Source organism: Scyliorhinus torazame, unplaced genomic scaffold, assembly GCF_047496885.1.
Source record: "Scyliorhinus torazame isolate Kashiwa2021f unplaced genomic scaffold, sScyTor2.1 scaffold_1399, whole genome shotgun sequence".
Taxonomy (NCBI): domain Eukaryota; kingdom Metazoa; phylum Chordata; class Chondrichthyes; order Carcharhiniformes; family Scyliorhinidae; genus Scyliorhinus; species Scyliorhinus torazame.
In genome coordinates, this window is record NW_027309126.1 from 29,927 (window position 1) to 40,061 (window position 10,135).

The following is a 10,135-nucleotide window of genomic DNA, read 5'->3' on the forward strand; positions in this document are numbered from 1 at the left end:
TATTTTCGGGAGGCAGTAGAGATCTCCAACGCGGGGAGTACGTGGGATGAGAGCACGTAGCCTGCTCTGCAGATCTGGATCCAAGGTCTTGATCAGTCTGTTAAGTTGGCGGATGTGTTCCTTGGTCGGATCTGCGGGTAACTGTCTGTAGTGTTCTTGGTTGTTCAGTTGTCGGTATACTTCTTTGCAGTAGTCCGTTCTGTTCAGTACGACAGTGGCCCCTCCTTTGTCTGCTGGTTTGATGACGATGCTGCGGTTGGTCTTGAGAGGGCGGATGGCATTGCGTTGTGCTTGGGTGACGTTCGGGGCTGTCTTGTGAATGCGACTGATGAATCTGGCATTGACTCGACTCCTGACGGCTTGAGCATACATGTCGAGTCTAAGGCAGCGGCCTTCCGGAGGGGTCCAATTCGACTCTTTCCTCTTCGGTTGCCGCACCGCAGATCTCTTGGTCTGCTGTTCCGGTTCATTGATAGTCTCCTTGGGTTCGCTGTTGGCCTCTTGGGGGTCTGTGGAAGAATTCCTGGAGCCTCATTCGCCTGATGAATTCCTCCGCGTCTGCCGCGAAGCTGATGGGGTCCATTTAGGTGGTGGTGCAGAAATTGAGCCCTCTGCTGAGGACTTCGGTTTTATCTGGTTGAAGGGTGTAGTCTGACAAGTTGACAATAGATTTCCCTGTATTATTTTCTACTGTGGTACCGGGGGTGGCTTGGTTGCTGCCGGTGGTGATGCCAAGTTTCTCAAGCTTCCTGTTCTTGGTGTGCATATAGGTGGCATAGTATTGTTGTCTCATCTGTTTGGCGGTGTTCCGCAGCTGGTCTGCTGCATCCTGAGCGCAAGTTGAGAATATGGCCTCTATCTTGGTTTCCAGGTTGCTGCGTCTGCTGTAGAGCTGGCGGCCGAGGTGGTTGAGGAGTGTGTGAGAGGTGCGACGGCAGAGTCTCTCAGCGTAGTCAGTGTTGTCGGTCGACTTGAGTGGGTTTGTGATCTGTAGCCCTTTCGGGATCTTGTCTGCTTTCTTGCATCTTTGTAGAAACTTAATGTCAGTGTCTATATGCGCGACCTTCCTGGAGATCCTCTCCACTTTGAGCCGGCAGTTTGCGGTGTCGATGGTAGCCATGATGTAGAGATGCCGGCGTTGGACTGGGGTGAGCACAGTACGAAGTCTTACAAAACCAGGTTAAAGTCCAACAGGTTTGTTTCGATGTCACTAGCTTTCGGAGCGCTGCTCCTTCCTCAGGTGAACGATTTTAACTTGTGCATCAGTCCTATTATACAGAAATGTTGTCCCTGTGGGCTGACTGTTCCTCAGTACGATTGAAACAGTGAGGGACCCCACGCACTGCATTTGACGACATTTGTGGCACTTCCAATATCTACGAGACATTGCTGTCTGTATTGTGTGAATCCAGCTGCGAAAAATCAATTAACAGAAAGTAGTTGGGGATGATCATACTGACTGTTTTAATTTAATCTAAATTGTTTCATTATAAATTCTAATCTCAGGAATTGACATCAATTCTAATCTCAGGAATTGACATCAGAGGATTTCAGTGAAAAATCCCATTGAACCTCCTTGTCTAATAAAATGATGTTGTTGCCGATGACCCTGTATTGATTCAGGAATAAACTTTACATCTCACAGTGTGAAAAAAATCAAATTGAATCCCAATTTATATAGCAGCTGACTGAGGAAATCTGACTGTGAGTAACATAGAATAAGATTGTTCCCATCAAAGACTCCCAAGACAGGTCCGTCCTGGGAAATTCTTGCTGGTTTTTACTCATTGTATAGAAACCCCTCCTCGGGAGACAGATGAATAGACAACCCAAACTAGTCAGAAACTCAGGGGGAATTAAATATTAACATAAATACTGAAGTAAGGACAGGACATTGCTAGATCTGTTGCTGTGCCCTGAATTAACATGACCATAGACAGGACAAATGCCTCTGGCCTCTCCTGTGAAGACACATCTTTAGCAAACCATCGCAGCGGACAGACTGAAAACATTCATGACAGAAAGTCATGGGGTAGGTCTGCACACAGATCTCTGAGGAGATCTCAACCAATACTGTTTCTAATCATTTCCCAATAGTATTTGAACTCAGCGCTGGCTGAGGCCTGTTCTGCAGGCTTCACCCAGGGTGAGTTGTGTCTGGTTATTACCCTGACCGAGGTGTAATTTTAATAACTGAGGGATAGTGAGTGAGGGAGGGGGACAGAAATATAAATGAGTGAGGGACTGAGAGTCAGAGAGAAACATAAGGGAAGGGGGAAACTGTCTCTCATCTTTTTTTAGCCTCTGGTTGAAAGCTGTACCATTTTTGTGTTTGAACATTGCTGAGAGTTTGTGTAACTGATAAGTGGATCCTGGGATCTCGCTATATCAAATAGTGTCAGTTTTCCCATCTTTCAGTCAACTTTCTCCCTCTTTTCCCCAGGAATTTGAATTTTGAAGACTGCAATGTGAGCAGGAATCTTTGGACAAGGGCTATTCTCCAGAGGACAAGTGGAAGGACTGAGGCCTACTCCACTGGCCGCACACACGTGAGTTGTCTCTTTATTGCCGCCCCGGCCTTGCACTTAGACACAAACACATTAACCCTTTGGTGGGTGACAAAGAGTAAATTAAAGATCTGTAATATGAAGCTGTCTAAATGTTGTTTATGAACCCAAAATAACAGGGGTTCTTTTAAATCTGGATGTCCCAAAAGGGAGGGGGGGTTTGATTTCATTGCCTGAGCCACGTTCACTCTCTGTATAACCTGTTAGCTATTTTAAACGACACGCAACACTGCTGACTGCACCTTCTGGGATCTTTCTCTGTACCAATGGATTTTGTTTTAAAAAGGGTTTTCTTAGTTTTGAGAGGCAGTTTAACTCTTTCCGAGGATTGAAGGGAGTTCTTTAGACTTGGTCCAATCCACACACACAGGATGAGGGGGGAGGAAGGGGTTTAGATCCAGGGTGGAATGGGGGAATGAGGCTCGTAGCAGGAGTGAGGGAGTGGGGGGGGGAGAGGAAAGACAGCGCCCCGCCTGGTTAGGTTCACATTGCTGCTGCTGTGGGATCTTGCTGTTCACGCACAGGCCTGTGGCCTTTGCCCGCAAAGCAATTGAGATCACAACTCTTAAAATAAAATAGCACATGGACTGCAAAGTGGGTTCGAAGGTCTCAAATTTGAAAGTCTTGGGAATGAGGGAGTTGATGAACCCTTTCCACAGATGACTGAGGGGATATTCAGCCAGGATCACATTTCTGCTTGTGGGATCTTACTGTGCAAACAATACTGCTGTCAGTTTGTACATTGCAACAATGGTGTAGAAACAGAGAGAAAGAGAGAGAGAGAGAGAAATTCACGATGTGAAACTCTGAACTCAATAAGGAAAGTGTTATCATTTTTGGGATCTCCCTGTGCATAAGTTGCCTGCAGAATTCACAAAATTAACAAAAGCGGGGTCACTTTTAAAATTTATCCATCGACTAAAGTAATCTCGATGGTGCGGAATTAAAGTCCCTTAACTTGAAGCGGGTATAATTCTGGAATGAAGCCTGTATTTTAGGCCGAGACATAAATATGAGGGTGCAATGAAATCCGCAGGGGGCCATTTGAATTCAGTTTGCTGTGGTTCTGATTGTTAGATTCCTGTGTGTGACCCTCTCTTTCTCTCTCTCTCTCCTTCACAACTACTGGGATGAGCAAGACAGAGAGAGAAGTACAGAAAGAATGTGGGGCTGGGGGGTGATGGAGATTAGAGAGAGGGAGAATGACAGAGAGGGAGGTAGTGAAAAAGAGAGGCTGTCTCTCTCTTTCTGCATTCTTTCCATTCTTGTCTCTCTCCCTCTGTCTCCCCAGCGTTCTGCCGATATCTGTCCATCTCTCTCCACCTTCTTGGTGTCTCTTTAAACCTTCAATCAACAAAAACCACCCCACAAACTGCACCGGGGAGCCTCCAGCACACCTTCCCGGGAATTCCTTGATTTGCGAAAAGAATAGCAATAAATGCTGGGAGGGTGATTTACCGGGCAGTGGGTTTCCCAGGTTAAAGAGGGGAGTTTAACTTTCTGAGGGCGGATGTGTCTCGAGACTTGGAATACCCGTGCTGTTCAGAGGTTGGGGTGGTGGCGAGGGGAGATTGAAGAAAGAATATAGCAGTCAAGGGAAGGAACATGTCCCCCACCCCCCTGCTCACCTGCCTGTCCCACCCTGACAGGATCACATTGCTATGTGTGGGATCCTGCTGTGCACCAATGGCCTGCAGCCTTTCCTGAACTGTCAACTTAGTGACCACGCACAATTTAAAATTAAACTGGCTCACTGAGTGTGAAGCAGTCGGGAGGCGGTGAGGGAGTGGGTCTGAAATGAATAGGCCGCAGCCTGGGTACAGGTTTGTCCTCAATGGTGGTGTTTGTGTTTTAGACAGGGCGGTGGGGTTGGAAGGATTTCTGAGGGGGGTTTGGGGTTAAATATCCCTGTCTCTGTCCCTCCAGCTTTCTATCTCTCCCTTTCCAATCATTTATTTGTACATTGAATCTTCTAATAAATGGGTTTGAGAATCCCAAGGTGATTTAGACATAGAAAGGATAGAAATGAAATGAAAATTGCTTATTGTCACAAGTAGGCTTCAATTAAGTTACTGTGAAAAGCCCCGAGTTGCCACATTCCGGCTCCTGTTCGGGAAGGCTGTTACGGGAATTGAACCGTGCTGCTGGCCTGCCTTGGTCTGCTTTCAAAGCCAGCGATTTAGCCCGGTGCTAAACAGCCGAACCATGTTCTTTATCAATGATAAGAAGATAGAAACAGTGGAAGTTCAAAACGTACAACATTTCTGTGTGATAGGATTGAGGCATCAGTTAAAATAGTTCTGTTTCAAAATTTAATCTCACCAGTCATTTCCGTGGCAGCTTTTGGAATCTCTCAGTGGAATTTACTTTATACAGTCAAGTGTTAACAAGTCTATGGGAACTCAAGTTTGATTGAGATATTCCTGCTTTATGGAAATGTGTCCGATCTTTTTTTTTCTTCAAAAAATATACTTTATTCATAAAATCTATCATAAACATTACAGAACATTTTGAATTGTCTTGACTGTACATTTCCATCAGAGTTACACATTCCCTTGACTTTCTTCCATTCAATTTTGATAACCTTACACACATATCGCTCTTTACGTTACAAAAGATCAGCCATGACCTCATTGAATGGAGGAGCAGGCTCGAGGGGCCAGATGGCCTACTCCTGCTCCTAGTAATTATGTTCTTATGTAATTCCTTCTTAAACATTATAGACGGGCAGAACGGTAGCATTGTGGAGAGCACAATTGCTTCACAGCTCCAGGGTCCCAGGTTCGATTCCGGCTTGGGTCACTGTCTGTGAGGAGTCTGCACATCCTCCCCGTGTTTGTGTGGGTTTCCTCCGGGTGCTCCGGTTTCCTCCCACAGTCCAAAGATGTGCAGGTTAGGTGGATTGGCCACGATAAATTGCTCTTAGTGTCCAAAATTGCCCTTAGTGTTGGGTGGGGTTATGTGGTTATGGGGATAGGGTGGGGGTGTTGACGTTGGGTAGGGTGCTCTTTCCAAGAACCGGTGCAGACTCGATGGGCCGAATGGCCTCCTTCTGCACTGTAAATTCTATGATCTATGATTTACATTGTCATGTTTCTTTTATACATTGGAGTGTTAATGACCCAGACCGAGGGGGGTTTACACTGTTAACTGCCCCTCGGTGTACATTTGCTGGTGAGACCTTACACAGTGGTCTTTCCCCTTTGCGCCTTGGCGGCAGCTGACCCAAGCTTGAGTGCGTCCCTCAGCACATAGTCCTGGACCTTGGAATGTGCCAGTCTGCAACACTCGGCACGGGACCTGGCGATTCTCCAACCATTTACCGCGCGTTCCACGAGTGTTTCACGCAACGCCGCTGCTAGCCACTCACAAGTAGCGGAATTGGTGAGGGTTTTGTGTCAGTTTTGCCATCGTGAAACTCCACGGATCCTCCGTTGGCATCAGCACTTAGCCTGAGGATTGGAGAATCCAGCCCACGGTGTTTTGAATTTGCCGACCACAAATAAAATGTCAGGGGGAGAATTGCGTGGGGTGAGGGTTATTTTTTCTGGGGTAAATAAATTGTAGTTATGGGTGGATTGCAGGCAGAGTAATAAACTCTGAGCAGAAGGAATAATTGTTGATAATGGAAGGGAGTAAAATAATGGAGGTGGGCAATTATTGTGTGGAAAGACTAGGTAACCAGCAAATACATAAGACTGGACAGGTCTCGAAAGAGTTGAGCGCCCTACTGGCAAGTGAATGAACAGCAATTCTATTTTTATTTTGTAAATCAGGGGAGAGCGCGAACGCAGTCCCCCACTACCACAAATTTTGCAGTCGAGTATCCCGCATTTGGGGACATCGCAGGCGTCAGCACACCCGAAGTGCAATGGGCTAGCCTCGTCCTGGGCGAACCACCTTTTTGATCATGGTTTCACCCCTGCCAGGTAAGTATGCTTAAAAACACGACACACTCCCAGCCCACACCACACATCACATCTTTCACTCACACTTACTGCATTTACACCGCTAAACTGTCCCTTTACTTACAATTTCCTCTCATCAGTAAAGCTACTTCTTCGGTATTGTTCTAACAAATGTTGGAATGTTCCTCTCTAGTTGGAGAAATATGGCTCAAAAAGTCCACTATGCTCATTTGCATATTGCCCTTAAAAGGAAGTGAACCGCCCCTCAGCCACAATCACAGGCTCAGCTTTCCGGAAAGAAAACTTTCTCTGTCTAACTTTGTTCAGCAAGGAAAGATGAAACTTCTCAGACACTGGCAGAGAGAGAGATTGATCAGGAGGGTTTGGAGTCACAAACATGCTCATTATTGTCACTCGGAGAGATGTTTTTGGTCACGAGGTTGAGGAACCCCCCCCAGACTCCCCACACCCACTCCCTCCCACACACTTCCTTCCCCCCCCACTCCCCCCCCCACACACACCACCGCCCCACACACTCCCCCCCACCCACTCTCCACCCCACACACTCCCCACACTCCCCCCCTCACACACTCCCCCACCCACACACTCCCCACCCCACACTCCCCCCCCCACACACACACACACTCCCCCCCCACACACCCACTCCCCCCACACACACAACCCCGCCCCACACACTCCCCCCCCCCACACACTCCCTACCCCCCAATCCCCCCCCACACACCCCCCCACACAAACACCCACACACTCCCCCCCACACATACTCCCCCCACAGGGAGGGTGCAGAAGAGATTTACCAGATGTTGCCTGGTATGGAGGGCATTAGGTATGAGGAGCGGTTGAATAAACTCGGTTTGTTCTCACTGGAACGACGGAGGTTGAGGGGTGACCTGATAGCGGTCTACAAAATTATAAGGAGCATAGACAGATAGTCAGCGGCTTTTCCCCATGGTAGCAGGGTCAATTACTCGGGGGCATAGGTTTAAGGTGCGAGGGGCAATGTTTAGAAATGAAATGAAATGAAATGAAAATCGCTTATTGTCACAAGTAGGCTTCAATGAAGTTACTGTGAAAAGACCCTAGTCGCCACATTCCAGCGCCTGTTCGGGGAGGCTGTTACAGGAATTGAACCGTGCTGCTGGCCTGCCTTGGTCTGCTTTCAAAGCCAGCGATTTAGCCCTGTGTACGAGGCAAGTCTTTTACACAGAGGGTAGTGGGTGCCTGGAACTCGCTGCCGGAGGAGGTGGTGGAAGCAGGGACGATAGTGACATTTAAGGTCCATCTTGAGAAATACATGAATAGGATGGGAATAGAGGGATACAGACCCAGGAAGTGTAGAAGATTGTAGTTTAGGCGGGCAGCATTGTAGTTTAGGTGGCACTGGCTTGGAGGGCCGAAGGGCCTGTTCCTGTGCTGTACTTTTCTTTGTTCTTTGTTGTTCTTGTTCAATATAAACCCCATATTTCAATTTATTTCCTGGCTGCATCAGTAGCTGTAAATGCTGCTGTACACTCTATCTGAAATATTACTGCATTAGAGAATGTCATTCTGAATATTAGCTTGTAATATATAGCTGTTCTCATCCATATCACTATTGAGAACACATTAGCTCCTTTCCCAGATATCACTGCAGTTGACCCGGTCACTGTTTATACTATAAGACTAGAATAAACATTCCACCATGTTGATGTGGTCACTACAATTATTCCTTTTGGAGTTCTGACTATCATGTACCCAGGGTGAGAGCCTGTGAGACTACACTGTATAATAATCTTTATTCGGCACCGAGGTCCCAGGTTCGATCCTGGCTCTGGGTCACAGTCCGTGTGGAGTTTGCACATTCTCCCCGTGTTTGCATGGCTTTCGCCCCCACAACCCAAACGAGGTGCCGTGTAGGTGGATTGACCACATTAAATTGCACCACACCAACCAGCGCCGAAGGGCCTCCGCCGGCCGGCGAGGTTGGCGCACGTGCGGGAGCGCCAGCGCGATCTGGCGCATGCGCCGAATCGCTGCCGTATTTACCTTTTTTTTTCTTTTTAAAAAGTATTTTTATTAAGGTTTTGCAGAATTTTTTCATAATAATACAGTAGTAACAATAACAACAAAACAAACTAGAGTGAACATTCACATAATGCAAAAAGAGAATATACAATAACAATTAAACAGACATTACCCCACGCGACCCAGTCTTCCCACACCATCCCAATGAAGCACACACCCACCCCCCCTACGGATTGCTGCTGCTGCTGACATTTTAATTTCCCCCGAGAAAGTCGAGGAACGGCTGCCACCTCCGAGCGAACCCCAGCATTGACCCTCTTAAGGCAAACTTTATTTTCTCGAGGCTGAGAAACCCAGCCATGTCGTTAACCCAAGTCTCTACACTCGGGGGCTTCGAGTCCCTCCACATTAATAAAATCCATCTCCAGGCTACTAGGGAGGCAAAGGCCAAGACGTCGGCCTCTTTCGCCCCCTGAACTCCCGGGTCTTCTGACACTCCAAAGATTGCTATCTCTGGACTCGGCACCACCCGTGTGTTAAGCACCTTGGACATTGCCCTCGCGAACCCGTGCCAGAACTCTCTAAGCTCCGGGCATGCCCAAAACATGTGGACATGGTTTGCAGGGCTGCCCTTGCACCTCACACAACTGTCTTCTACCCTAAAAACGTGCTCATTCTCGCTGCCATCATGTGTGCCCGGTGGACCACCTTAAATTGAATTAGACTGAGCCTGGCACATGATGAGGAGGAATTAACCCTGCCCAGGACCTCTGCCCACAGACCCGCTTTCAACTCCTCACCCCTCACCTAGCTCCTCCTCCCACTTGCCCTTGAGCTCCTCCACCAGGGTTTCCTCCGCCTCCTGTAGTTCCCGGTAGATATCCAATACCTTCCCCTCCCCCACCCTGGTGCCGGAGACCACCCTGTCCTGTATCCTCAGTGGTGGCAGCGTCGGAAAGGCCACTGCCTGTTTGTTCTGGAATGCTCGTACTTGCAGATGTTTAAAGGCGTTTCCTGGCGGCAGATTAAATTTGTCCTCTAGTGCCTTCAAACTGGGAAAGCTTCCGTTTATGACCAGATCTCCCATCCTGCTGATACCTGCCCTCTGCCAGCTGTGGAACCCACCATCCATCCTACCCGGGACAAACCTGAGGTTGTTACATATCGGGGTCCAGATCGACGCTCCCTCAACCTTCTTGTACCTCCTCCACTGTCCCCAGATCCGCAGTGTCGCCACCACCACCGGACTTGTGGAGTAACCGGTCGGCGAGAACGGCAAAGGAGCTGTTATCAAAGCTCCCAGACTGGTACCTTTACATGACGCCGTCTCCAGCTGCTCCCCCCCCCACCCCCCCACCCCCCCCCCCCACCACCATCGCCCACTTCCTAATCATCGCTATATTGGTCGCCCAGTAGTAGTTGTGAAAGCTTGGCAGCGCCAACCTGCCCCCCCACCCCTCCGACTGCGCTCCAACAGCGATCTCCTTTATTCGCCCACACAATGAACCTACTCACCCACTTAAAAAAGGCCTTAGGGATGAAGATGGGGAGGCACTGAAAGACAAACAAAAATCTGTGGAGGACAGCCATTTTCACGGTCTGCACCCTCCCTGCCAGTGACAGCGGGAGCATGTCCCA

At 48.4% G+C, this 10,135-nt stretch overlaps 1 non-coding gene across 1 annotated transcript; it reads right to left on the reverse strand.

Moving 5' to 3' along the window:
* Positions 1-6,340: 6,340 nt before the first annotated feature.
* LOC140407267 (U1 spliceosomal RNA) lies at positions 6,341-6,504 on the reverse strand. The gene has a single exon (XR_011939571.1). It is a non-coding gene; the product is annotated as a U1 spliceosomal RNA (small nuclear RNA).
* Between the last annotated feature and the right edge of the window lie 3,631 nt (positions 6,505-10,135).